The sequence below is a fragment of the Carlito syrichta genome, unplaced genomic scaffold (assembly GCF_000164805.1).
Source record: "Carlito syrichta isolate Samal-C Ts95f unplaced genomic scaffold, Tarsius_syrichta-2.0.1 Scaffold288072, whole genome shotgun sequence".
Classification (NCBI taxonomy): Eukaryota; Metazoa; Chordata; class Mammalia; order Primates; family Tarsiidae; genus Carlito; species Carlito syrichta.
In genome coordinates this window covers 535,833-561,609 of record NW_007232168.1, presented here as the reverse complement: position 1 = coordinate 561,609, position 25,777 = coordinate 535,833, and the positions used below count along the sequence as shown (strand labels likewise).

Below are 25,777 nucleotides of genomic sequence, written 5' to 3'. Positions count from 1 at the left end.
TTTTGAATAAGATCTGTGAACTAGTAACAATATTGAATCAATGCTCACTTTTTGATTTTGATAGATATATTGTATCTATGTGGCAAAATGTTCTTGTATATAAGAAATATATACTGGAGAATTAAGTGATGTGGTAGGAAGAATGGCAGTCACCTAAAGGTATCAGGTCCTGATACCTACACTTGTTTAAGTGTCACCTTATAACAAATAAGGGTCTTTGCAGATGTGATTAAAACAATGATTTTGAGACTGAACGATCATTTTGAATTATCCAGGCGGGGCCTAAGATGCCATCACAAGTACTCTTTTTTTTTATTTTTTAATTTTTTTGAGTTGGAGTCTCACTCGGTCGCCCAGACTGGAGTGCAGGGGCCGCTCCCGGCCACCGCAACCTCGCCTGCTGGGCTCCGGCGATCCTTCCGCCTCAGCCTTCTGAGTAGCCGGAATTACAGGCATGCGCTACCACACCCGGCTGATTTTTTGATTTATTGTAGAGATGAGGTCTCGCTGCCCAGGCAGGTCTCGAACCCACGGTCTCAGGCAATCCACTCACCTCAGCCTCCCAAAGGCGCGGGATTACAGGCTGAGCCACCGAGCCGGACAAGTACTCTTATCAGAGAGAGGCAAGGGAAGATATAACCCAGACAGAAGAGGACAAGAAAGTATAAAGATGGACGTTGAAATTGAAGGAAAATGGAGACAAGCCAAGGAACGTTGGCAACAAACATAGCTGAATGAAGCAAGGAACAGATCTCCCCTAAATCTTTTGGAGGGAACAAAACCCTGCCAACATTAAGATTTCAACCCAGTGATGCTGATTTTGAACTTCTTATCTCCAGAACTGTAGGAGAATGAATCTGTATTGTTTAAGGCCATCACATTTGTGGTAATTTGTTGGAACTTGTTATGGCAATCAAATGAAACGAAAACAAGGAATAATGGGGCATTATATCTTAAATATATTCTCAATTTTTTAAATAAAAGAAATGTTAACAAAAGAATGTGGGTTAAAGGTATACAAATCTCCACGTTTCCTCAACTTATATATAAATTTGAAATTACTGAAAAAGTTTTCAAAAGTTTAAAAATTACAAGACTAAATGAAGGTTGAATTATTGCTCAAGTAGCTTAAAACAAGAGAAAGATAAAAAATTTCTAGAGGATTTAGATATTTAATTTTATATAATTTCATCCTTAAGATGTTGGCTTTTATCCTAAAACTTTTTACTTTCTATTGTAAAGAGGCTGTCACAGATACAGCTATCATACATTTTTTCAAGTTCAGAAGATGTGTAGAGAAAGGGGATAAGAGGTCATGGCAATTGAACCTGTGTCTTTTAACATGAAAGCAGATGTTTTCTTTCTTTTTTATTCTTTTTTATATTTTGAAGATGTAGGATACAATTCATGATTACATACACAAGTGGTCATCACACAGGTGAAGTTTGGACATCCCATTGGTCCTCACTTCACCTGGTTTTGGATAAGGTACTCTTAATAATGTTATGTGCACACTCCACCACTGGCAGTGACCTGCTACTGCTAATTTCTTTCATGTAATGTTATGATAAATGTTCAGGGTTCACTTATGAGTGAGAACAAGTGGTGCCCAGTTCTTTGTTTCTGTGATAGATCACTGAGTATGATAGACTCTAACTCCATCCAAGTTACTGTGAAGTCCATAATTATGTCCTTCTTTATGGCTGCATAATATTCCATCTTGTATGTATACCATATTTTTTTTATCCACTTTACTTCTGATAGGCAGCATGGTTGGTTCCATGTTTTTGCGATTGTGAATAGGAAAGCAGATGTTTTCTAGCTCTCTCCCAAAAAGATTTTTTAATTCTCAGTAGCCAGAACTATACCTAGCTGCAAGGGAATCTGTGAAGATAAGCATTCACTCTTTCAGGATCTTGAGAAGATATGGCAGTAGAGGAAAAGATTGAAAGACTGAAACAATTTGTTGAGGTGGCTAATAAACAGTGTTAGCTCCTTGGTGATAGATCGATAGATTGATAGATAGCCTAGCACAGTGCTTTAAATACAAGTTCAAGAAATGCTTGTAAAATTAATTAATGTATGTAAGAATGAGTGAGTGCATATATGAATGAATTAATGAATCTTATATTTCAAGTTTATATTAGTCATGTGCGTAAATATCAGCTTTGTTAGCACAGAGTTCCAAACATAGAAAATCATTTAAACAGCATTGGTATTTTGGAATACCTTTTCACCTAGGCTGTAATTTGTGCCTTAGTTTGTAAGTTTTGTATTGTATCATGATTATTTGTCTATAGAGCTTCCTTTGTGTGTCTCTTATTATAGTATAAGGCTAAACTCTTATCAAATTTTTGGCTAAATTGTTTCAATCATCTCTTATCTTCCATTTCTTCAGTGATCTCTGACTCACCACATTAAATTAGGTAAGTAAACAGGTACACACTGGAAAGAAGAAATGGAAAAGGCACAACTTGGTAAATAATTAGGTGAAAGAAGTGATTGATAAGAAGTAATCAGTAAACATAAAGGTTTCAGTGAATGGCAATTCCAAACACAGAAAGAGATAGAGAAAAACAAATTATGTAAAATCAACAAGTGATGTTTTAGACATAAGGAGTTGAATGTGCCCACTGGACATCCTTGTGCAGATAAACATGTAATTGAGAATTAGACATTTAGCCCCTAAATTAAGAGAAGTTAGAACAGGAGTTGTAAGTTTGGTATTCTTTTACAGGTAGGTGCTAGTTAAAGCCTGTGAATAAATAAGATTTCTCAAAGATATCAAGTGTAAAGAAGGAGAACTGTGAATAAAATCTTGAAATTTTACAAACCCCGATGGCAGCCCATTCCAGTTTTGGAAGAAACCACTTGGTGTAGAGGAAGGAGACTGCTCAGGGGTGTGAGAATGCATCGTTTCGTCTTCTGATCCTAATTAAATATGCAACCTAAGTTGATGCTGCTCAAACTGGAGTGTGAGCAAAAATTACTTTGAAGGTTTGTTAAAACAAGATTCCCGGGTCCCATTCCCAGGTGTTCTAATTTGCTGAATTTCAAGTGAGGCCAGAGAGTTTGAATTCCTAACACAGTCTCATTCATGCTGATGCTACCAGTATAGGACCATACTTTGTTATATCTCAAGGTGATAAACTGAGGCTTCTTTCTCAAATTATGGTCTACGGGTCAGAAACATAGGCATCATCTGAGAGATTGATAAAAATGTGCGATCTTAGGTTCCAACACAGATCTTCTGAATCAGAAACAACCTCTTTTTTTAGATTAAAAAACAGTTTATTTAGAAAATAAATTGGAGAGAGAGAGAAAGAGGAGATTTCTTTCTCCTCTTTCTCTTAAGCTTAGGGCAGGGGACCAAAGCTTAAGAGCACATGGCAAAACCACAGCTTAGCGAGGCAATGACCAGAAACGACCTTTTAACATTACCCTAGGTGACTCATATTGGCATTCATGTTTGGGAAGCACTGCCATCTAGAAGGTATTGCTTAACATATTCTCAGAAAAAAAAAAACGATGGTGTTGATTTCATGTTGATTTCAACATACCATAAGGTAAAAAATTAAGATTTGAAGCCAAACATCATAAGTGACCTGTGCCTTCACTAGCCTTAGTTTCCACATGTATAAAATGGGGATCATTATAGTGTCCTTTCTTGGTTATGGTAAGAATGAAATAATATCATGCATATAGTGTGCCTTACTTCCATTTAAACAGAGAGTTACAGGCTGACATTGGTCTTACAATTTTACATGAATATTCAGGACGCAGCTAGCACAGAGCTATTTGTGAAATTGCTTATTTGTTATGTTGGTTCCACCTATTTGATTAGTTAATTCGGTAAATTTAATGATGCTTTAAGTGAAATGATTCCAGTTAATGATTATTGATTTGAACTTCAGGAAGAGGAAAATAAAATTGATTCCTAGGTAATTACAACTTAAAATACATACATTAAGTGCATGAAGATGCTGACTGATTAAAGATAATGAATATTTAAAAACTGATATAAAATTGGGACTAAGTTGGAGGGAGGCAGATTGTGGCTGTGTGAGTAATTAAAACAAAAATATGAAATGATTGAAATGTACTTCAGTCTCATGAGTCTTGTGAATTCCCCCTCCTTTCTTCAACGCCACTATTTTTTTCTCAAGTAGAACTAAGGTACCCTGAATCTTGTTTTCCAAAGTTTTTGTTTCTTTATTTAATAAACAGAAATAATAATAAAATCTAATAAAAGGGTTTGTCATAAGGAGTAGATTTAAAAATTTAAATGCTGAATACAGGACTTGGCAAAAAAATACATCGATAATTGTTGTTATTATGTAAATTTCCCCCACAATGGGTTTGAAAGGAAGTTTTTCAACATTGTGTTCTGTAGGATAAGTAGTACTCTATTGTATCTAGGAGCAACACTCAACAATTGTTTGCTGAATTGAGCATCTAGAATAAGTCTTTATATTGCACCAGTTGCAATTAAGCAGTAAATGTGACACACAAAATATTTTTTTTCACAGATAAAATGGAAGTTATTTTATGCTGCTAGTGAAGACTTACTTCTTCCAAAGATTTATATGAATACAATAAAAATACTTCGGCATGCAGATTTTTCCTCTAGATTTAGCATATTTCCCCTAAAATAATCCTGTTTGAAAATAGAGTAAGTTAATAATTTCATCTCTAGAAAACTAGTCAATATTAAGGCAGAAACTTCATTCTAATTTTCTAATCGATTAAATGAAATCCTATTTCAGGTGTGGGAAAAATTAGATTCCAGCAAAATTTTATTTTTAAATCAAATCTGCATTAAATAATGTAAAAAGATCTTTTGTCTAAATGAAGGAACATTTTAAAAAGAAATTGAGAAATTCATCCCAGGTGATTACAACATAAGACACTTTTAAATATCTGAGAATTATTCAATAACTAAAATCTTTTTTAAAAACTGGGTTCGTTAAGTACATATATATAAAGTTCCATTTATAATACACAGATTTTAATTTTAAGAATATTATCGACTTGCTATCAGCTATGAAGCTCTTGACTATCTGCGATAGTGATGTGCGGGAAGCTAAGACTTGCTGGAGTTAAATAAACACAGAAGGTAAGAAGTACATGAAAGTGTTAATTCAAGCTATCATACTTTACTGCCTTCAGTGTTAAAGGAGAAGGTACTTGCTACAGAGGGAAAGAAAGATACAGTATGCATAAAATTCTCTCAAAATTCTGAGGCTTTACATGGTAATTGAACAGAGTTTATTTGACTTCAAAATGCCCTGGTAAAGATAAAGAGAATTAATTTCTCTTGCACACTAACATACCTCCATTGCCAAGGTATTCAAACTCATAGAAATCTTGCACAGAACTTTTAAATTCCTCCTGTCGTTCAGCATTTCTGTTTATAAATCCTTAAGTATATCATCTACTTAAGTATATCATCTACTTTATTGGACACTGAACATAAAATGCTGCCCATTTTCATTTGAAGTATATCAGTTTTTCCTCCGCTTATAGCCAATGTTCCTCACAATTAACCTGCTCTAAAATACAAGAAAAAATAGGTCATAGAGATTTACCATACAACATAGTGCCAATAGTTAACAATATTGTATTGCATACTTAACAGTTTGCCAATAGTATAGACCTTATAGTAATTGTTTTTATCACAAATGTAATAACAATTAACAATACTAAGTAAGACAGCAGGAGGAAACTTCTGGAGATGATGAATATGTCTATGGAATAGAATGGTAGTCATGGTTTCATGGGTCGATATTTATCTCCAGACCCATCAAGTTGTATACATTCTGTGTACAGATTTTTGTGTGTCAAAGAATTAAATTAAAAAATTTAATAAAATGACGTTGGAGAGAAAAAGGAGCAGCTAATGCTTTGTGTTCCTCATATATGCCATTTACTATAAGAGAAGTTTTGCGTCTGTTATGTCATAGAATCTTCCCGTTCTCCGCTAAGTATAATCTCCATTTGCTAATGAGAAATTAAGTATTGCCGGGCTTGGTGGCTCAGCCTGTAATCCCATCTTTGGGAGGCTGAGGTGAGTGTATTGCCTGAGCCCACGGGTTCAAGACCCGCCTGGGCAACTTGGTGAGACCTCATCTCTACAATAAATAAAAAAATCAGCCAGTCATGGTAGTGTGCGCCTGTAGTTCCAGCTACTTGGAAGGCTGAGGCAGAAGGATGGCCGGAGCCCCGCAGGTTGTGGCTGCGGTGGCCGGGAGCGGCCACTGCACTCCAGTCTGGGTGACAGAGTGATACTTCAACTCAAAAAAAAAAAAGAGAAATTAAGTATTTTATCAGACACACACTCAGTGGGTGGAAAAGCTGAGATTCAATGCCAGATTCCTAACTTCAATTTATATTCCTTTAAGATTGCAAACTGTTTACTCTGTGAGAAAAGACATAAATTATTACAGGGTGCCTCAAAGTCCCCTTCATTTATCTCCTGCCTTCTCAAAAATGGTCCCAGTTTTAATAAAAATCCATTTCACTAAAACCCATAATTCTTCATCTTCTTGTTCAGCAATGCAGTTTCATCCCTGGTGCTGATATTAACTCTTTAATAATCTAAACCTAATAAATGATTTTCAGCAATGATAAAAGTCACAGGCAGTTTACAGAAGAATTAGGGTTCTTTAGTTCTCCTGTGATGAATAATTTGTTTACCCTGAGAGAAATCAGTCTTTTAAAATCACAGGTGCCTCTCACATCATGGAAGGTCAAATTAATCGACCAAAATATCATAGTGCCTGGATCCTGAAATGTAAACAAATGTAATTTTTCATTCCAAAATGTAAACAAAATGATTTTTTGAGACACTGGCACCAAACGTTTACTGGAATTAAAAAAAAAAAACCTATATATTTATTCTCTAACTTAAACATTAAAAAGTAAACCAAATGATAAATATTCTGTGAGTCTGACATAAATTTCCAAGTCTTTCTTTTACAAGTATTAGAAAAAATATTAAGCCTTGCTAGGAGAATATATTATTTGGTTATAGACTCTTGTTTAGGGTGTCTGATCACTGCAGATTAGATTTTTAGTATCCCATGTCATTTGCTTTGTCTCAGGGCCCTTTCTCCTATTTTCAGAAGGGCCTTCAGTTTTGCTCAGAGCTGACTTTTGTCCCATCTGCTTAATATTCTGGTTCTGCTTTCTCTGTGCTGAGGTCTGAAGCTCTGAAGCTCATGTGTATGCCTGTAGAGAGAGGAACATTTCCATGCATTCAGTAGAGAGTGGAGCATTTTAAACTCCTTTATGTGGAAAAGTCACTTCCTAATAGGGGTTTGTGCTGAAATCAATGGGTAATGAGTAGACACATGGAGGAGACATATATATATATGACATTTATATATATATATATATATATATATATGTATACATATACATATATATATATATATATATATGTATACATATACATATATATATATATATATATATATATATATATATATATATATATATAAACTGCTGCTTTTTAGTCATGGTCTTTTCCAATTTCTAACTTTTTATTGAAGACTCTACATTGGCCTAACCATGGCAAAAAGCTTAGAAATTAAAGGTATTTTTAGCTGGGCTCAGTGACTCAGCCTATAATCCCGCACTTTGGGAGGACAAGGTGAGTGGATTGCCTGAGTTCGTGGGTTTGAGACCCGACTGGGCAACTTGGCGAGACCTCATCTCTACAATAAATCAGAAAAGTAGCCGGGCATGGTAGCATGCGCCAGTAGTTCCAGCTACTTGGAAGGCTGAGAGAAAGGATTGCTGGAGCCCAGCAGGTTGAGGCTGTGGTGGCCGGGAGTATGCCACTGCACTCCAGTCTGGGCAACAGAGTGAGACTTCAACTCAAAAAAAAAGAAAAACAAGGTATTTTATTGCATGAGTTATTTATTTAAAAATGTACAATTTTAAGTGTTGGAGACAAAGAAATTTGAGAGATTCAAGATATAACTATTGAAAGATGGAGCTATGACCACTGGGAGATGAATACAAAAAATTAGGGTGCAAGGTTTGGATTTTGCAAAACCTGTTTTTTTATCCATGGACTAAATCTTCAGTGGTAATTACCTCCTTGTTTTAAAATTGAAAAAAAAATAGCTAAAAATATTGGAAATATTAATCACAAATATAACATAACTACCTACTCAATTCAAATAGGTAAAAATAAGGATTCAAATTTAGGTAAATGTTCTGATTAGTTAACAAAAATGCATTATATTTAGACAATGTTTTTAAATGTAATTAAGGAGATCCTTGCTGGATTTGCTTTCTGAGCATTTAGAAGAACAGAGAGCTAAAGATGTACACAACTTAAATGGGTATTTGATGTTGGTGAAAATCTATGATCTAAGAAACACACTCCCAGAAAGTTACATTAATTTTTTAAAAAAAGGTTCTTTTTGTTCCTAGGAGCTCTTCTATTATAAAAATGATGTCACAGCAGTAGTTAACAGTATGTATCAATGTTCTTTCCTTGTTTTGACAAACGGTTATTTGAGGTGGTATCATTAGGGGAAACTAAGTGAAGTATATACAGGAATTATATGTACTATTCCTGTAGATTTTCTTATGTAAAATAGTTCCAAATTTTGACAAAACTATTCTGTACCCACGTTCTTTTCTCAGCGATTCAGATTTTTATCTGAGCATACAATGTACTCTGTGATCTATGCATTTTCAGCCTCATTTCATCAATGCTCCCTTGCATTTGGCTTAATCAATATAGGCCAGTGTTCATTCTATGACATTTTAAAAATTTTAAATATGTCATTACATTAAAATATTATATGAACTTTAGAATTCGCTGAATTTTAAATATGAGGAAACTGAAGTTCAGAGACATTAGGTAACTTGTCCAGTGTTACATATGTTCAAAAAAGCAACAATAGCCGGGTTCGGTGGCTCAGCCTGTAATCCCCCACCTTTGGGAGGCTGAGGTGAGTGGATTGCCTGAGTCCGCGGGTTCGAGATCCACCTGGACAGCAAGACCTCATCTCTACAATAAATCAAAAAATCAGCTGGGCATGGTAGCGCACGCCTGTAATTTCGGCTACTCGGAAGGCCGAGGTGGAAGGATCGCCAGAGCCCAGCAGGTCTAGGCTGCGGTGGCTGGGAGCGGCCACTGCACTCCCGTCTGGGCAACAGAGTGAGACTTCAACTCAAAAAAAAAAAAAAAAGGCAACAATATGTGACTTAAATCCTAGACTAAAAACTGTTCAGCCTGAAATAGTAATGAATTGGTGTACCTTAAAGTTTAACTTTTATTTATTTATTTATTTTGAGTTGGAGTCTCACTCTGTCACCCAGACAGGAGCGCAGTGGCCGCTCCCAGCCACCGCAGCCTCGACCTGCTGGGCTCTGGCCATCCTTCCGCCTCAGCCTTCCGAGTAACTGGAACTATAGGCGCGCTACCACGCCCCGCTAATTTTTCTTTTCTTTCTTTTTTTTTTTAAATTTATTGTAGAGATGAGGTGTCGCCAAATTGCCCAGGTGGGTCTCGAACCCGTGGGCTCAGGCAATCCACTCACCTCAGCCTCCCAAAGGCGCGGGATTACAGCCTGAGCCACCGAGCCCGGCTAAAGTTTAACTTTTAAAATGGCAAGAATTTCGTATGAGAGAGTATTCTGGTTAACTGCTTTTACAGATCTCACACTGGAACATCTTACCAAAGAACTACTGTTCAAACTATGAGTCAAGGAAAGATGATAATTTGTTCTGACTGATTTGGACATTTATTATTCCAAAACAGTATCTAGAAACAAATTTTCTTAACCCCCCCCCCCCCCCCCCCCACCTTGCAATATAGATACTGGATTCTCAGTTTAAGAGACTGTAAATTGAAAGTGGTAGTTGAAGCCGGGCTCGGTGACTCAGCCTGTAATCCCGCGCCTTTGGGAGGCTGAGGTGAGTGGATTGCCTGAGCCTGAGAGTTCGAGACCCGCCCGGGCAGCAAGACCTCATCTCTACAATAAATCAAAAACTCAGCCGGGCGTGGTAGCGCGTGCCTGTAATTCCGGCTACTCGGAAGGCTGAGGCGGAAGGATCGCCGGAGCCCAGCAAGTCGAGGCAGCGGTGGCTGGGAGCGGCCACTGCACTCCTGTCTGGGCGACAGAGTGAGACCGCAACTCAAAAAAAAAAAAAAAAAAAAAAAAAGTGGTAGTTGAAATTCCTGTGAAAAGAACACAGAGCCAGAAGTGATTGAACCTGAGTTCACATCTCAACTCTGACAGGCAGTTACCTTAAACAGGCCACAATTTCTTCAACTGTATAATTACAATAGGTTCTATAAGTGTTAAATGAAATCAAACAAGTAAATTGCCTAGAGGAGAATTGGAAATTGGAGGCCAGATTAAGTTTGATCAGCTATGCTGATATTTTCTTCCTTTATGTAATCCCATAATGCAAGATAATTTGCATTTTCTATCTGTAATTCACCATTCTGTATTGTTTAAAGGTGTAAAAACCTTAGGGAAAGCACAATGGTATTTTGAAAACTTGGTGTTGATATAAGGTGACCAATATTTTTGCAAGTTAAATCAATTCCAATTCTTTGCTTCTAGCAAAATTGAAGAAGCATTCATCAGATGATCAGTTGGTCATTAAAATTATTTTTTTAATGCTCATTATGTGATTTTCAGAAAATAATCTACAAAGAGTTCAAATAATTTAATATCATGACAATAGAAATTCTAGCTCAATTTTTAATTTATGTGAACATTATTTCATAGCCCTAACATTTATAATCTAAAAATAAGAAAACTTTCAAATCTAATAGTAAATAATATTTATCCACAGACTTAGAATAATGTAGAAAAAGAGTTTTATCTACCTTACAAAAAGTTGTCATTGCCAACAAATTATTTTTATGTGTAATAATCATCTTTTATAACATAACATATTTATGATGCTTTGAGCAATTTAATCCTAAAATATTTATGAGAATAATTCAGTCTAGGAGATTTATTTAATCATAGGGAAGTACACAGATGTGTGTGTGTGTGTGTGTGTATACACCCAATATACATTTTTGTTTAAGATGCCTACAATAGGTTTAAATATATATATATATATATATATATATATATATATAATACTTTGAAGAATGTAGAAAGGAAATATACATTCTAGAGGAATTGGGAAAATGTCGATTTTCTGACTAAATATCAAAGAATTATGGTTTATAGATTTTACTATTTACATTTAAATCAATGATGTTATAATTTATTTAAAAATGTAGATACAATATAACAAATTACATTCTTTGCAACTATTCAGACTTACATTTAATATTTTATATAACAAATAAAATATACAACAGTGTGTAGTGTGCATGTATGTATATGCATGTGTATATAATGTTAGAATTATTTTAGGTGTACATGAGCAAAAGAGTTTGAAAATAGATGAGATAAAGCTAGAAGAGCAAAGTAGTTTGGCTTTAAGTAGTCAAATTCTGGGGTAATGTGGAAAGAGTCAAGATTGATAAACCATTAAAAGAATGACCCTAAACCGGGTTCGGTGGCTCAGCCTGTAATCCCGCACCTTTGGGAGGCTGAGGTGAGTGGATGCCTTGAGCCCGCGGGTTCAAGACCCGCCTTGGCAGCAAGATCTCATCTCTACAATAAATAAAAAAAAAATCAGCCGGGCGTGGTACGCATGCCTGTAATTCTGGCTACTTGGAAAGCTGAGGCGGAAGGATTGCCGGAGCCCAGCAGGTCGAGGCTGCGGTGGCCGGGAGTGGCCATTGCACTCCAGTCTGGGCGACAGAGTGAGACTCCAACTCAAAAAAAAAAAAAAAAAACCAAAAGAAGAATGACCCTAGAACTAGAGACTAAAGCCAACTTGTCATCCTATGTCTTAAAAAATGCCCAGAGCATAGTAGATACTCAATAAATATTTGTTGAATGAATAAGTTATAGAAGAAGTCATATTAATCAACATTGTTTTACCTTGAGTCAAAAGACATAATTCTCCTCTGTCTTTCTCTGTTAATTTCCTCTTTATGAAAAAGTTAAGATGTTAGTGAAACTTCACAATCATGCAACGGCCTCCTTTTTCATTTTTTCTTTTGGGAGGCATTCATATTCACATTTTAAAGTGTTTGCTATAAAACTAAGAGACAAGTCTTTGCGATGTGGTTATAAAAACAGTTGTATTAATTCGTTATAAGATTTTCTTCCTTAAGGCATTCTTCTTGATATTTTACATTTACACGCAAATAACACTCTATTGTCCCATCTGGTTGTTTTTCTAATTTATCTTAATTGGCACCTAAAGACTGCATGTGCATAGCAACTATGCACTCAATGTTTTGGTCAACAACAAACCGACAAACCACATATATGAAAACTGATCCTGTTAGATTATAACGAAGCTAAAAGTTTCCTGTTGCCTAATGACATCATGTCCATCATCACATCATAGCAAAAACTATTATGCATGTCTGTAGTAATTCTGGTCTAAACAAACCACCACTGACAGGTATATAAAAGTACAGCACGTATAATTATGTACAGTACATAATATTTGATAATGATGACAAACAACTATGCTACTGGTTTATGTATTTGCTAATCATACTTTTATTGTTATTTTAGAGTGTACTCCTTCTTCTTATATATATAAAAAAATTAACTGTCAAACAGCCTCAGCCAGTCCTTCTGGAGGTGTACCAGAAGAAGGTCTTATGAACATAGGTCGTTCCAGTGGGACAAGATATGGAGGTGAAAGATGGTTAATTGAATGATCTTGACCTTTTGCAGGCGTAGGTTAATGTGTGTGTTTATCTTTTCGTTTTTAACAAAAAGTTTTAAAAATAAAAAATATGAAAATTTGTATAGAATAAGAATATGGAGAAATAAAATACTTTTATAAAACTGTACAATGTATTTGTGCTTTAAGCTAAAGTGTTATCACTGCAAAATCAAAAGCAAAAAAATTTAAAAGTTTATAAAGATAAAAAGTTACAGTAAGCTAAGGATAATAATTATTAAAGAAATAAAAATGTATGTATAAATTTAGCGCAGCCCAGATGTACAGTGCTTATAAAGACTACAATACTGTGCAGTAATGTCCTAGGCCATCACATTCAATCCCCACTTACTCTGTCTCATGTAGAGCAAAGTCCAGTCCTGTAAGCTCTATTCATGATGAGTGCCCTATACCATATTTTATCTTTTATATCATATTTTTACTGTACCTTTTCTATGATAAGATATGTTTATGTACTAAAATACTATCCATTGTGTTATAAGTGTCTACAGTATTCAGTATAGTAACACACTACAGGTTTGTCGCCTAAGAGCAATCGACTATACCTTATGGCTTAGGTGTATGGTGGGTTCTATCACCTAGGTTTGTGTAAGTACACTCTATAACAGTCACGTGACAAGTTGTCTAATGATGCATTTCTCTAGAATATACATCCACTCCTAAGAGACATATAGCTGTATATGTATATTATGCAACTAGTTAGCAACATCATTATTCTCTTAAATCTAAGAGAGTAACTTCCCCAAATTTAAATAAGCAGCTTGAAATAAGTACTTGAAAGAGATATATTTTTATTCCAAAGTGATTAAAATCTATGTAATACTCTGATGGCTCTGATGTCTTATTAAGACAATAGGAGAAAGGAAGGCATGTATTTGACTAACAGTACTGGTAGGGAAACATACGGAGAGCACTTAGACACTTTTATTTTTATTTTTTATTTTTCCAGGGTATAGCATTTCAAAGACTCATTTCAGTTAATTTCTTCCAAACCTAAAAATACCTGCCTGACAATGTCATGAAAAGTAAGTTTCATGTTATCAAGATTTTCTGTTAAAGTGCCATTTTAACAATTTGATTCACTTTCTTTCTAATTGCATTTTTTTTTTTTTGAGTTAGAGTCTCACTCTATCACCCAGACTGCAGTGCAGTGGCCGCTCCTGGCCACCGCAGCCTCGACCTGCTGGGCTCTGGCAATCCTTCCACCTTAACCGTCCAAGTAGCTGGAACTGCATGCGCACGCTACCACGCCCGGCTCAGCTTTGATTTATTATAGAGATGAGGTCTCGCCAAGTTGCCCAGGCGGGTCTCGAACCCGCGGGCTCAGGCAATCCACTCACCTCAGCCTCTAATTCCATTATTATTTGTAAAATCAATCTAGTACTCAATTTTGATTCAATTCAATGTGCTCATTTATTGTGTTCTTTTGGTACCAGGTCTAGTCTAAGGATTAATTACAAAAAACCACAAATGCCACATTCAAAGAAGGTTTGTATTCCACTCTCACCCCAATTCCCTCAGTCTCATGGTTTTTTTCAAGACTGACTTACAATGTCATCATCTTTTCTGGGAACTCTTTTCTGACTATCCTCATACTTGTAACCCCAAAGATTAGATGCCCCATTTCACATGCCCACAGCATAATTTTGTTTAGTCATTTTTCTCCAAATTCTAGCAAATTGTAGGTACATAATAAGCATCATATAAATGATTTTGTTTTAGTCATTATTATAGGAATGGATAGAATAATAGATATTTTAGTATATTTTAGTATAAACTAAGAGTGTTATGGTCCGAGTAACAATTGACTGCTCTCCCTTGACACCAATAAATCATGGGGCAGGGAACTGGTAGAAAGAGGTTTATTTCTGAATTTTAATTCAGGGAGCAGAGTTGGGCTTTTGGCCTCCTTAAAATGGTTCTGCTTGCCCTTTAAGTTTTACAGTATGCTTTCATAATTTCAGGGTGTTAGTACCTATACATTGACTAGTGACTAGCAGAGCATTGTATAGAACCTAATTTACAGTCACATATTTTCAACAGTGACATTTTATGGTCCCCATTCCCTGGGGTCAGTTACCAGAGGTATCTCACAGCTTTTTATCTGTAACACCCAGCAGAAGTGTTCATCTAACTTGCTGTAAAGGGCCTAAGACATCATACATTACTACATGTTGTTGTATACAAAAGTTACACAAATCACAAGATTTATGATTACATTGATATAAAAGTTATATAAATCACAAGACTTACAATTACCTAGATACTATATTATTCAAACCTGTGACTACATGAAAAGGGGGTAAATGGGGATTTATATCTCTCAGTTAATGGGCACAGTTTATAGAGAAGTTCAGATTTCTTTAAAATCACTTGATGGGATGCCTAGGAGATACGGGGAAGTGTACCTTTTGTTATCTCTCAGGAATGTGGGTATGCCTAGGAGCACTCAAATACTTGCCATGCCCTTCTCTAGGGGTTGTGGCAATATGGACAAACAATAGTGGGTCTCTGTATTAAGAGGCAATCTATTGGTGAAGTATTTCCTAAAACAATTAAGATAACTAAAGTCAGAACTAATTGTAACAGGGAGCTTTGTGGCTATCATAGGACTTCAACATCACCCCAACAGTCCTTGGATCTTAATTTCATGTAATCTCATGCATACTTAGGACAATAGTCTCGTAAACAAAGCTTTCTGACATAAAGTAAATTAAAATCTTAATCCAAATCAAATCCTAATCATACCAGTAACACCAATGGAGATTTCATAATGCTTTAATTCAGGAGTTTTCTAAGAATGACCATGTATACCTCTGATGTCCCAGGATGTTTTCAGATGCTCTACAAATACTGTCATAGCAATACTAGGATTTTTTTGTCTTTTTCCACTATATGGACACTTACCTGATGATAAAAGCAATGGTTGGTTAAGACTGCAGATGCCTTGATATGAATCAAGACAGTGGCACTAAATCGTACAAAGTTGTTTTCTTCACCACAGCATACTTGTAGTAACAATTAAAAAGAAAACCCCAGTTTCATTTATATCAGCTTTTCTTTTAAGTACACATTTTTTAAACGTTGTGTATAATGGAATGAGAAGTATTCCTAAAGTATTTTTGCTGCATATCAAGGTAGAATGGTTGTCTCTTGGAAAAACACTTCTGCAATTGACTTGCGAGATAAACTAGCAAATTTTCATGGAAGTGTAACTTTATTTGAAAGAATGACCAACATACAAACAAAGGGTATTTAGACTTGGTATGTAGCTAATATTTTTCTCAAAATTAACAAAATGATCCTATCACTTCAAGAAAAACAACTAATTGGAAAAAAAAGAAAAATGGATTTTGGAAAAAAATGTGTCCACTGCCATGAACATAACAGCTTTGCAATATTTAAAGACCATTCTGAAGAGATCAATAGTATATTAACATATGAGATTTTTTTGAAAGTACATTAGAAAATATGCCAACATTTGAAAGAGCTTTGTAACTTAGTAAACCAATATTTTTCAAAGGATCAATGAATAGAGTTACAAAATTATGCAGGGTAAAAAAATCCATTTAAGACACAAAATTGTCCAGTTGATTTCAATTTTAAAAATAAAAAAAAAATGTAATTGATGTGTCTATCAGGTGTTACATTGTACTGACCTTTAAGAAGTTGGTCAACTGTAGACCTTCAATGTAGTGTAAATGAGGAATGCCTGTAATTATCTGAAGACTATAAAATATTCCTCCCTTTTCTACTTATGGAAAATTGCATGATGCCAAATTTTCTTCCAATACTTACAGCAAAACAACATATTGGAAAAAATAAATGCTGAAGCAGCTAAGGGAATTCATGCATTGTCTCTTAATCTAGACATTTTAAAGATTTGCGAAGATGGAAAATAATATCCTCTTTTCAATAATTGCTTATTTTTTAATGAAAAATATTTTTCATAAAAGTTATTATGAATTGAACATGTAATTGTCATTCTTATTTTAAAATAATATATTAAATACTTTTAAACATCTCTTAATGTTAATTTTTACTATGATTAATATAAATAACCATAATCCACATAAGCAGAACTTTTTGGGAGTCTGATAACTTTTTAGAATGTAAAGAAATCTGAAGGTAAAAAACTTGAAAACTGCTTGCTTAACTTAATTTCATTTTCACAACAACCCAGTGAGGTATGTTTTATAGATTAGGAAATAAAGATCCACAGATTTGAAGGGAAATGGTGAAAATCACATAGCCAGAAGATGAGGAAGCTAGAAAGTAAACCTAGATGTGTATACAAAACTCTTTTCATGATACCACATTGTCTCATTTCCAGATCTATAGCATTAGTAACAATCATTTGCCTTTGCTATAGGTCCAAAATATATAACACAAAAAGAAAATGAATACAATTTTTGCTTCATCTCTTTAGCAAAGTATGGCTAATATTATTTGGGCCTACTATTTAGATACAGTAATCAAGACATAATGGTATTGGTGCAGGGATAGATACATAGATCAATGGAATAGAATAGAAAACTCATAACCTGACCTACACAAATATATGTAACCTTTTTTTTTTTACAAACACACAAAAGCAATTTGATGAAGGAAATAAAGTCTTCTCAACAAATGATGCTGCAATAAGTGTACATCCAGAAGCTATAAAAAGAATCAGCCTCAACCTAAACTTCATGCCTAATTCAAAAGCTAATTCAGTAGATAACAGACTTAGATGTAAAGAATAATACCATAAAATCTTTAGGGGCAAAGAAATAAGAGAAAATATTCAGTATCTAGAGCAGGGCAAAGAGTTCTTAAACATAACACAAAAGTATGATTTATAAAACTTAAACTGATAAATTGAATCTTATTAAAATTGAAAACATTTGCTCTATAAAAACTCATGTGAAGAAACTACAAAGAAAATCTACAGATGAGAAAGAAATATTTGCAAACTGTATGCCTAATGAAGAAAGAGTATCTAGAATATATAAAGAGATTTCAAACTTAACAGTTAAAATAAAAACAGAGAAACAAGACATTTAGAAAATGGGAAAAGATACGAAGGGCTATTTCACTAAAAAGTACATGCAGATACAAATATGCCCATAAAAGGGTGCCCAACACCATTAGCAAACAAAAATTTCAAGATGAACTCACAATGAGTTATCACTAATGGACTGTCAGGATGCCTACTATAAAACATGACAATACCAACCATTCTTACATTGGTGAAGCAAGTATGAAACAATACATCTACTCTGTAAAATATTTTGTCAGATTCTTAAAAATAATAAATAATAAGTAAACATTCTTCTAGCCAAACAGTCCAGCAATTGCATTCTTGGGCATTTACCTTAAAAAATTTAAACAGGCTGCCACCTACCTGCAGTAAGTCCCTTGGCCCTTTGGAGCCTCAGTTTTCCTCAGAGGACTGTATGGAGGCCTGGGACATGAGACTGAAAATGACATCTCAGAAAAGTCCCCAGAAAGAATTATCCTCTGACATAGAAGTGGAAGGACTTACCAGAGAGGTTCCCTGTTTCCCATTTTAGGTGATGATTGGGACTATGAGAATCAGGAGGAACACTTAAAGCAATCAGCTTTTACTATGGAGAAACAAATTCCTGAACCAGGAAGCAGTTTGTGAATATTCTGGTTTTGGGAAACAATTTATCTTAGACCTTCCACCATCACAGACATTTCCTACAATTAATGGTTTCCATATAAATGACACAGGTGTTAGAAGTTTGGATTGTGATCCAGCCTTATACAGTTGTACCCAAAGTAATGTAGCTAAGAGAATTGGTGACAGTGATGTCTATGGGAAAGCCTTTAACCATTCAATGCAAGTTATTCAATTTAGAAGAAATCAAATCAGATACAAACCCTATAAATACCCCCAAAAGTTTTAAATCTTTTAACCGTTTTACCTCTGTTGGTCAGCAAAAAAATAATGAAAAGAGGAAAGAAACTATATGAAGGGAAGGACTTTGGGGACATCTTTACCCTGAGCTCATCTTCAGTGAAAACAGGAGGAATCACCTTGGAGAGAAACAATATAAATGTATTGAATGTGGCAAATAATTCAAACGGAAATCTTTTGCTTTGCATCACTGAAATCACACTGAAGAGAAACTTTATACCTGTAATGACTGTGAAAAGTCCTTCCCCAAGAACTGCAACCTGATTGTACATCAAAGGATCCATACAGGAGAAAAGCCCTATAAATGCAGTAAGTGCGGGAAAGCTTTCAGTGATGGATCAGCTCTGACACAATACCAGATAATTCACAAGGGCAAGAAACCTTATAAATGTCTAGAATGTGGGAAAATCTTCAACCAAAATTCATCCTTGATTTTGCATCAAAGAACTCATACAGGGAAAAAAACATAAAGATATAACTAGTGTGAGAAACCCTTCACTGACATCTCCCACCTCACCGTGCATCTCGAAATCCACACCGGTAAGAAACCCTATGAGTGTAGCAAACGTGGAAAGGCTTTCCAAGACGACTCATACCTCACCCTGCACGAGAGGACTTACACTGGAGAAATATCCTTTGAAAGTGCAGAGTGTGGGAAATCCTTCAACAGAAACTCTCACCTCGTGCATCAAGAGATCCATCCTGGAGAAACACCCTATGAATGTAAAGAGTGTGGGAAAACTTTCACTGAGTGCATATCTCATCAGAAACCAGAGAATTCACCCTGAGGAGAAGCCCTTTGGCTGTAACTAGTGTCAGAAGCTTTTCAGGAACATTGCTGGCCTCCAGCACTAGAGGACTCATATTGGTGAAAAACACTACAAATGTAATCAGTGTAGCAAAGTTTTCAGGGATAGTTTCTGTCTGGCCAGGCACCAGATAATTCATACTAAGTTGTGGAATGTAGGGAGTCCTTCAAGGAAGATTCCCACCTGGCAGTACATCAGCGACTTCATAGCAAGGAGGGGCCCATCCAATGTCTTCAGTGTGGGAAAATATTCCAGAAAGAGCTCATCCCTTGTCCAACAACACAGAACACACCCTAGAGAGCAACCCATGGAAACATAATAATTCCTGTGAATCATACTCTTTTCCCAACTTATTCTCACAAACCTACATGAAGGAGGTGTGCCTTCAGATATGACTCCTTCCTGGCTAATAGAAAATAATTATTTATGCTATCTGGTGAATTGATGAATGTGAGACATTCCTTGGCCATGTTGTTAATCTGCTTGTTAGGGAACACCTTGAGAGAACACAGGATGGTAATGTGACAAAGGCTTTAGGAATGATTGAACCTGTACCAAACATAACAATACATACATTGGCATAAAACATGAGAATGTGAGAAAGATACTTTCCTTAAGATATTCACCCACTTTTGCATCAGAATGCTTAATTAGAAAGAACCTGTGAAAGTATTCTGTAAGTAATTGGTATAAGGAATCCTCTAATAAGGGATTTCTACTATATTGTATATAAATTCTTACTAGATCAAACTTAAGGTATAATCAGAAGATACTTTTGGCAGGGTCTCTTACTGTTTTTTTTTATACCAGTAAAGATGTACTGGTGAGAGAACCCATCCAAAGCTGCACCCCACAGCACCACAAAATTATAGTCAGATTTTGCAGTTTGAATGGATTTCTGTGTTAAAGTCCTGCCAGAACACTGAGGACTCATTTCTACAGAGGAAACTGGATGAAAAAAATTGTTTCTGAATGAACAGTTAAGATGTTTCTCTTAAGAGTAAAACTCCAGCCAGGCTCGTTGGCTCAGCCTGTAATCCCACGCCTTTGGGAGGCTGAGGTGAGTGGATTGCCTGAGCCCGCGGGTTCGAGACCCGCCTGGGCAGCGAGACCTCATCTCTACAATAAACAAAATAAAAATCAACCGGGTGTGGTAGCACATGCCTGTAATTCCGGCTACTTGGAAGGCTGAGGCGGAAGGATCGCCGGACTCCAGCAGGTCGAGGCTGTGGTGGCCGGGAGCGGTCACTGCACTCCAGCTTGGGTGACAGAGTGAGACTCCAACTCAAAAAAAAAAAAAGAGTAAAACTCCTGCTAAGAAGGAAAGGGCTGAGTCCAAGAAATGTGATTTGATACTTTGGTTGCTGAAACAAAAAAATGTTGAGTTATGGTTAGGTTATTGCCACTTCTACACACACTGTTGTTTTTCATATAGAATACTTATAGTTTGTTCCATTCAGCTACTCTGAACCATAATTATAAAGGTTTTGGTGTCGAGTTGAAAATATTCATAATATGGCAAAAAAAGGCATAAAATAGAAGATTTTTTATTATTACAGTCATGTAAAGATATGTGCACATATGGGTGTAGATTGGACGTAGATGATCAAGAAATAAAAAGTGGTATTCTTGGGGGGGAAATTAAAGCATATTTACATAAAAATGTGTTCACAAATGTTCATAGCAGGTTTACTCATGATAAGAAAAAACTAATATTTTTCAGTGGGTGACTGTTTTAAAAAAACTGTGGTTCATCACCTCAAAGAGTACAGCAAAAAAGAGCAACATACTGAAATATACAATAGATTATACAAATCTCCAGAGAATTATGATGAGTGAAAAAGTCAATCTCCAAAAGTTATACATTGTATGATTCCATTTATACAACATGCTTGAAATGACAGGATTATAGAAATGGAGAAAAGATTAGTAGTTGACAGGGCTTGGAAAAGAGAAAGAATAGAGAAAGAATATGTGGCTATAAAGGGACAGCATGAAGGTCCCAGGTGGTAATGGAACTCTTTTGTTTCTTGACTGTATCAATAGCCTGGTGATGATATTGTACTACAGTTTTGCTGTCTCTATCCATTGGTTAAAAATTGGGTAAAGAATACAGGAGATTTATCTGTACTTTTTTTACAGCTACATGCAAATCTACATTTAATGAAAAATAGTTTAAATTTTAAAATCTGCAATGATCTAGCCCTCTTTAAAAGTATGGCAAGACCATGAAAATCAGGGAAACACTGAGAAACTGTTAAAGACTGGAGGATCATAGAACACAATACTACTAAATGCAACATGATTTCCTGAACTGGATTCTGGAATAGAAAAAGGGCATTAATGTACAAATTGGTGAAATTCAAATAAATACAGTAAATTAATGGTGTTAAACCAATGCTAATGTCTTACTTTTGATGAAAGAAGTATGATTATGTAAAATGTTAACATTGTGGAGGCTGTGTGAAGATGTCTGGAAATGATCTATTCTATATGTGCAACTTTTCTGTAAATCTAAAGTTATTCCCAAATAAAACATTTTTAGAAAATCTGATTATGAATCATCTTCCATCCATTTTTTGCTAGTCAAATATTAGGCATCTAATCTAGGTATGTAAGATGCTTTATGATTTAGCTCCTGCCTCCCCTCCAAACTTACCTTCTGCCTTTGCAGCCTTGCTCTTGAACATTTATCAGTACAGAAAGCCTTATAGTTCTTCAAAGGTGTTTCACAAGGTCAATACTTTATTCCTTTACACAGAGTAGTCACTGTGCCTTGAATGAACTTCTCTACTTCCTGTTCTTCCCATGTGATAAACCCCAGTTATCTTTTAAACATTCGGCTACAATGAAATCTTGTTCATGAAATCTTCCTTGAGCATCTTCACAACAGCATTGATAACATTTTGCTTCTTGCCTTACACATAAATAACATTGTATTTTCACATGACTAATGCTTGGTTATTATGCTTTCTTCTCCATGAAACTTTGAGGGGAAGAAGAAAAAAAAGGAGATGCCTTGGATTAAAATAAGAAAACATACGAGCAGCCAACAGATACATGAAAAAATTCTGAGTCTCACTAATCATCAAAGAAATGCAAATTAAAACCACATTGAGACACCACCTGACTCCAGTCAGGAGGTCATCATCAGTAACTCAAAAACAAACAAACAGCTGTTGTAGAGAATGCAGGGGAAGGAAAGGGTACACTTCCATACTGTTGAAAAGATCGTAAACTAGCATAACTTCTGTGGAAAACAGTGTGGCAATTCCTAAAAGATCCAAAAATGTACCTTCCATATGATCCAGTAATCCACCACTGGGAATATACCTGGAGGAACTTAAATCACTCTACGAATTTTTATTGCAGCATTATTCACAACATGCATTTTTATTGCAGCATTATTCACAATAGCAAAAACATGGGGTCAACCATGCAGCCCATTGAAAGTGGACTGGATTGAAAACATGTGGTACATATACATGATGGAATATTATGCAGCCATAAAGAAGGACAAAATTATGAACTTTGCAGCAACTTGAAAGGACTTAGAGTCTATAATATTCAGTGATCTATCACAGAAACAAATAACTGAGTACCACATGTTCTCACTCATAAGCGAACCCTGAACAATTATCATAATACTTTAAGAAAAGGATTGGCAATAGTGGAAACCTGCCATGGGATGAAGAGCATACTTCATCAATAAGGGTACCTGATCTCAAACCAGGTGAATTGGGGACCAAAGTGAGGCCCAAACTTTACCTGTATAATGACCATTTGTATACCTAACCCTGAATTGTACTCCATATCCTTAAAATAAACATTAAAAATAAAATATAATAGAAGCATCTCACACTCAAAAATAAAATAAAATAAAATACATCTGGATTTGAATTTCTCCTTCACTGTATTTTAACTGTATCCTGATGCATGACACTTAATTCTGAGTCTCAGTTTCCTTGAATTTTTAGTTTTTTTATTGACAGATAACATTGTAAGTTCAATATAATGTTTTGAAGTATGTAGACATTGTGTAACAGTTCAATTTAGCTAATTAACAAATGCATTATCTCACATAGTTTCTATTTGGAAAAAAATGACTATTTATTTATAGGTAGCCACAAAATTAATGAGAGAAAGTATTTTTTATTTTAAAGTATTTAATTTTCAAATGAAGATTGGATGTATTCAAGGTGTAAATTGTGATGATTTGATATACATATACTTTGTGTTATGATTACCATGATCAAATTGATTAACACACCCATCACCACCCATACAGTTCATTAAATCTCCAGATGCGTTTATCTTATAACTGAAAGTTAGTACCCTTTGACCAACATTTTCTCATTTTTCCCACCTCTTAGTCCCTGACAACTACTTTTCTGCTCTGCTTCTGAGACTTTGAATTTTTGATTCCACATACAAAATAGAGTATAACGTATTTGTCTTTTTGTGCCTGGTTTATTTCATCTAGTATAATGTCAAGTTTATCCATGTTGCCACAAATGGAAGGATTTCACTATTTTTATGACTGAATAATATTCCATCATATGCATAAACCAATATTCCTTTGTCCCATCATCTGTCAGTGGACACTTAGGTTGTGTCCACATCTTGGTTATTGTTGATAATGCTGCAATGAGCATGCAAATGCAGATGCCTCTTCAATATATTTATTTATTTCCTTTGAATATTTGCCTAGAAGTAGGATTGCTGGATCATATGGTAGTTCTATCTTTTAATTTTTGAAGAATCTCCATATTGTTTTCTATAACGTCTACACCTATTTATACCAATAGTGTGCAAGAGTTCTCTTTTTACCAAACTCTCAACAACACTTGTCATCACTTGTCTTTTTCATAACAGTCATTCTAACAGGTGTGAGGTGACACCTCATTGTGGTTTTGATTTGCATTTCTCTAATGATTAGTGACAGTGAGTTACTTTTCATATACCTGTTCATCATTTTTATATCTTCTTTGTAAAAAAAAAAAAAAAAGAGTTCTTTTAGAACAATGTCTATCCAACTCCTTTTTCCATTTCTTAACTGGATTATTTATTTGCTATTAAGTTGCATGGATTCATTATACATTTTGGAATAAATTTTAAAAAGGAGGTGAAATATCTATATAAGGAAGATAATAAGACATTGAGAAGATAATTGAAAAAGACACAAATAAGTGAAAAAATATCTTGAGTTTGTGGATCAGAGGAATTAATACTGTTAAAAAGTGCTACACAAAGCAATCTACAGAGTAAATGCAATTTTCATCAAAATTCCAAAGACATTTTTCACAGAAAAAGAGAAAATACTCTAAGCACTTGCTAAGGTATCTGACACAACTCTCATTTTTATTGTCATTTATTATTTTAAGTCACATGTACTATACTTTTTAAGATCATTGCCAGAACCATTGTTCTTTACAATACTACTATGAAAATAATACTTCTATGAAAATAACTTAGACATTATGAATCCTCTAAATGAGTCTTGGGGACACCTGAGGTGCCCAGGGTCATTCTTTGGAAACTGCTGAATTAAAGCATTATATAAAACAGCAAAACATTGTACTGGCATTACTGGTAATATTAAGATTTAATTCCAATTAAGATTTCAATTTACATTATCTCAGAAAGATATTATTTGACAAAATTATGCCCCAAACGTGTATGAGATTCCATGAGATCAAGATCCAAGAATTGGAGAGGTACAATTTGATTGAGATTCACAGAGCTCTCCTATTACATTGAGTTATACTTTTGCATATCTCAGTTTTTTAAGGTAATGCTTCACCAATAACGGGTCCCTTGGATTATAGTTGGAACATTTACCATTTTTCTTTCATTCTTATAATTATGACTGAAATGAAATTATTTAAAAGATGTTTATTATGTACTTATAATATGTCAGACTCTAGAGATACATAAATGACCAAAATGATTGCTATCTAGCTATGGATCTCCTGACCTTCAGATGCTATGAGGACAGTTAGAAAAATCCCAGAAAAAAAAATGTTGACATTGCAAACAATTTTTTAAAAAACATGGAGAAATTTGAAGAAAGAATAGTAGACATTTCACACTCACATGTGAAAGAATATGAAACAAGAGATCCACCAAGATTTGGTTGATTGGAGCAAAGGCTGTGTGTGAATATATGACTTAAAACAAGACCAGAAAGGTATACAGAGTAAGGTCCTGAAGTGATGATGTACAGGCTATCTGT

At 35.0% G+C, this 25,777-nt stretch overlaps 1 protein-coding gene and 1 pseudogene across 2 annotated transcripts in view; one reads left to right on the top strand and one right to left on the bottom strand.

Moving 5' to 3' along the window:
- Positions 1–25,777, bottom strand: part of LOC103255374 (metabotropic glutamate receptor 5) — a 215,935-nt gene that overhangs the window by 121,763 nt on the left and 68,395 nt on the right. The window lies entirely within an intron of this gene.
- On the top strand, positions 18,261–19,861 carry LOC103255373 (annotated as a pseudogene).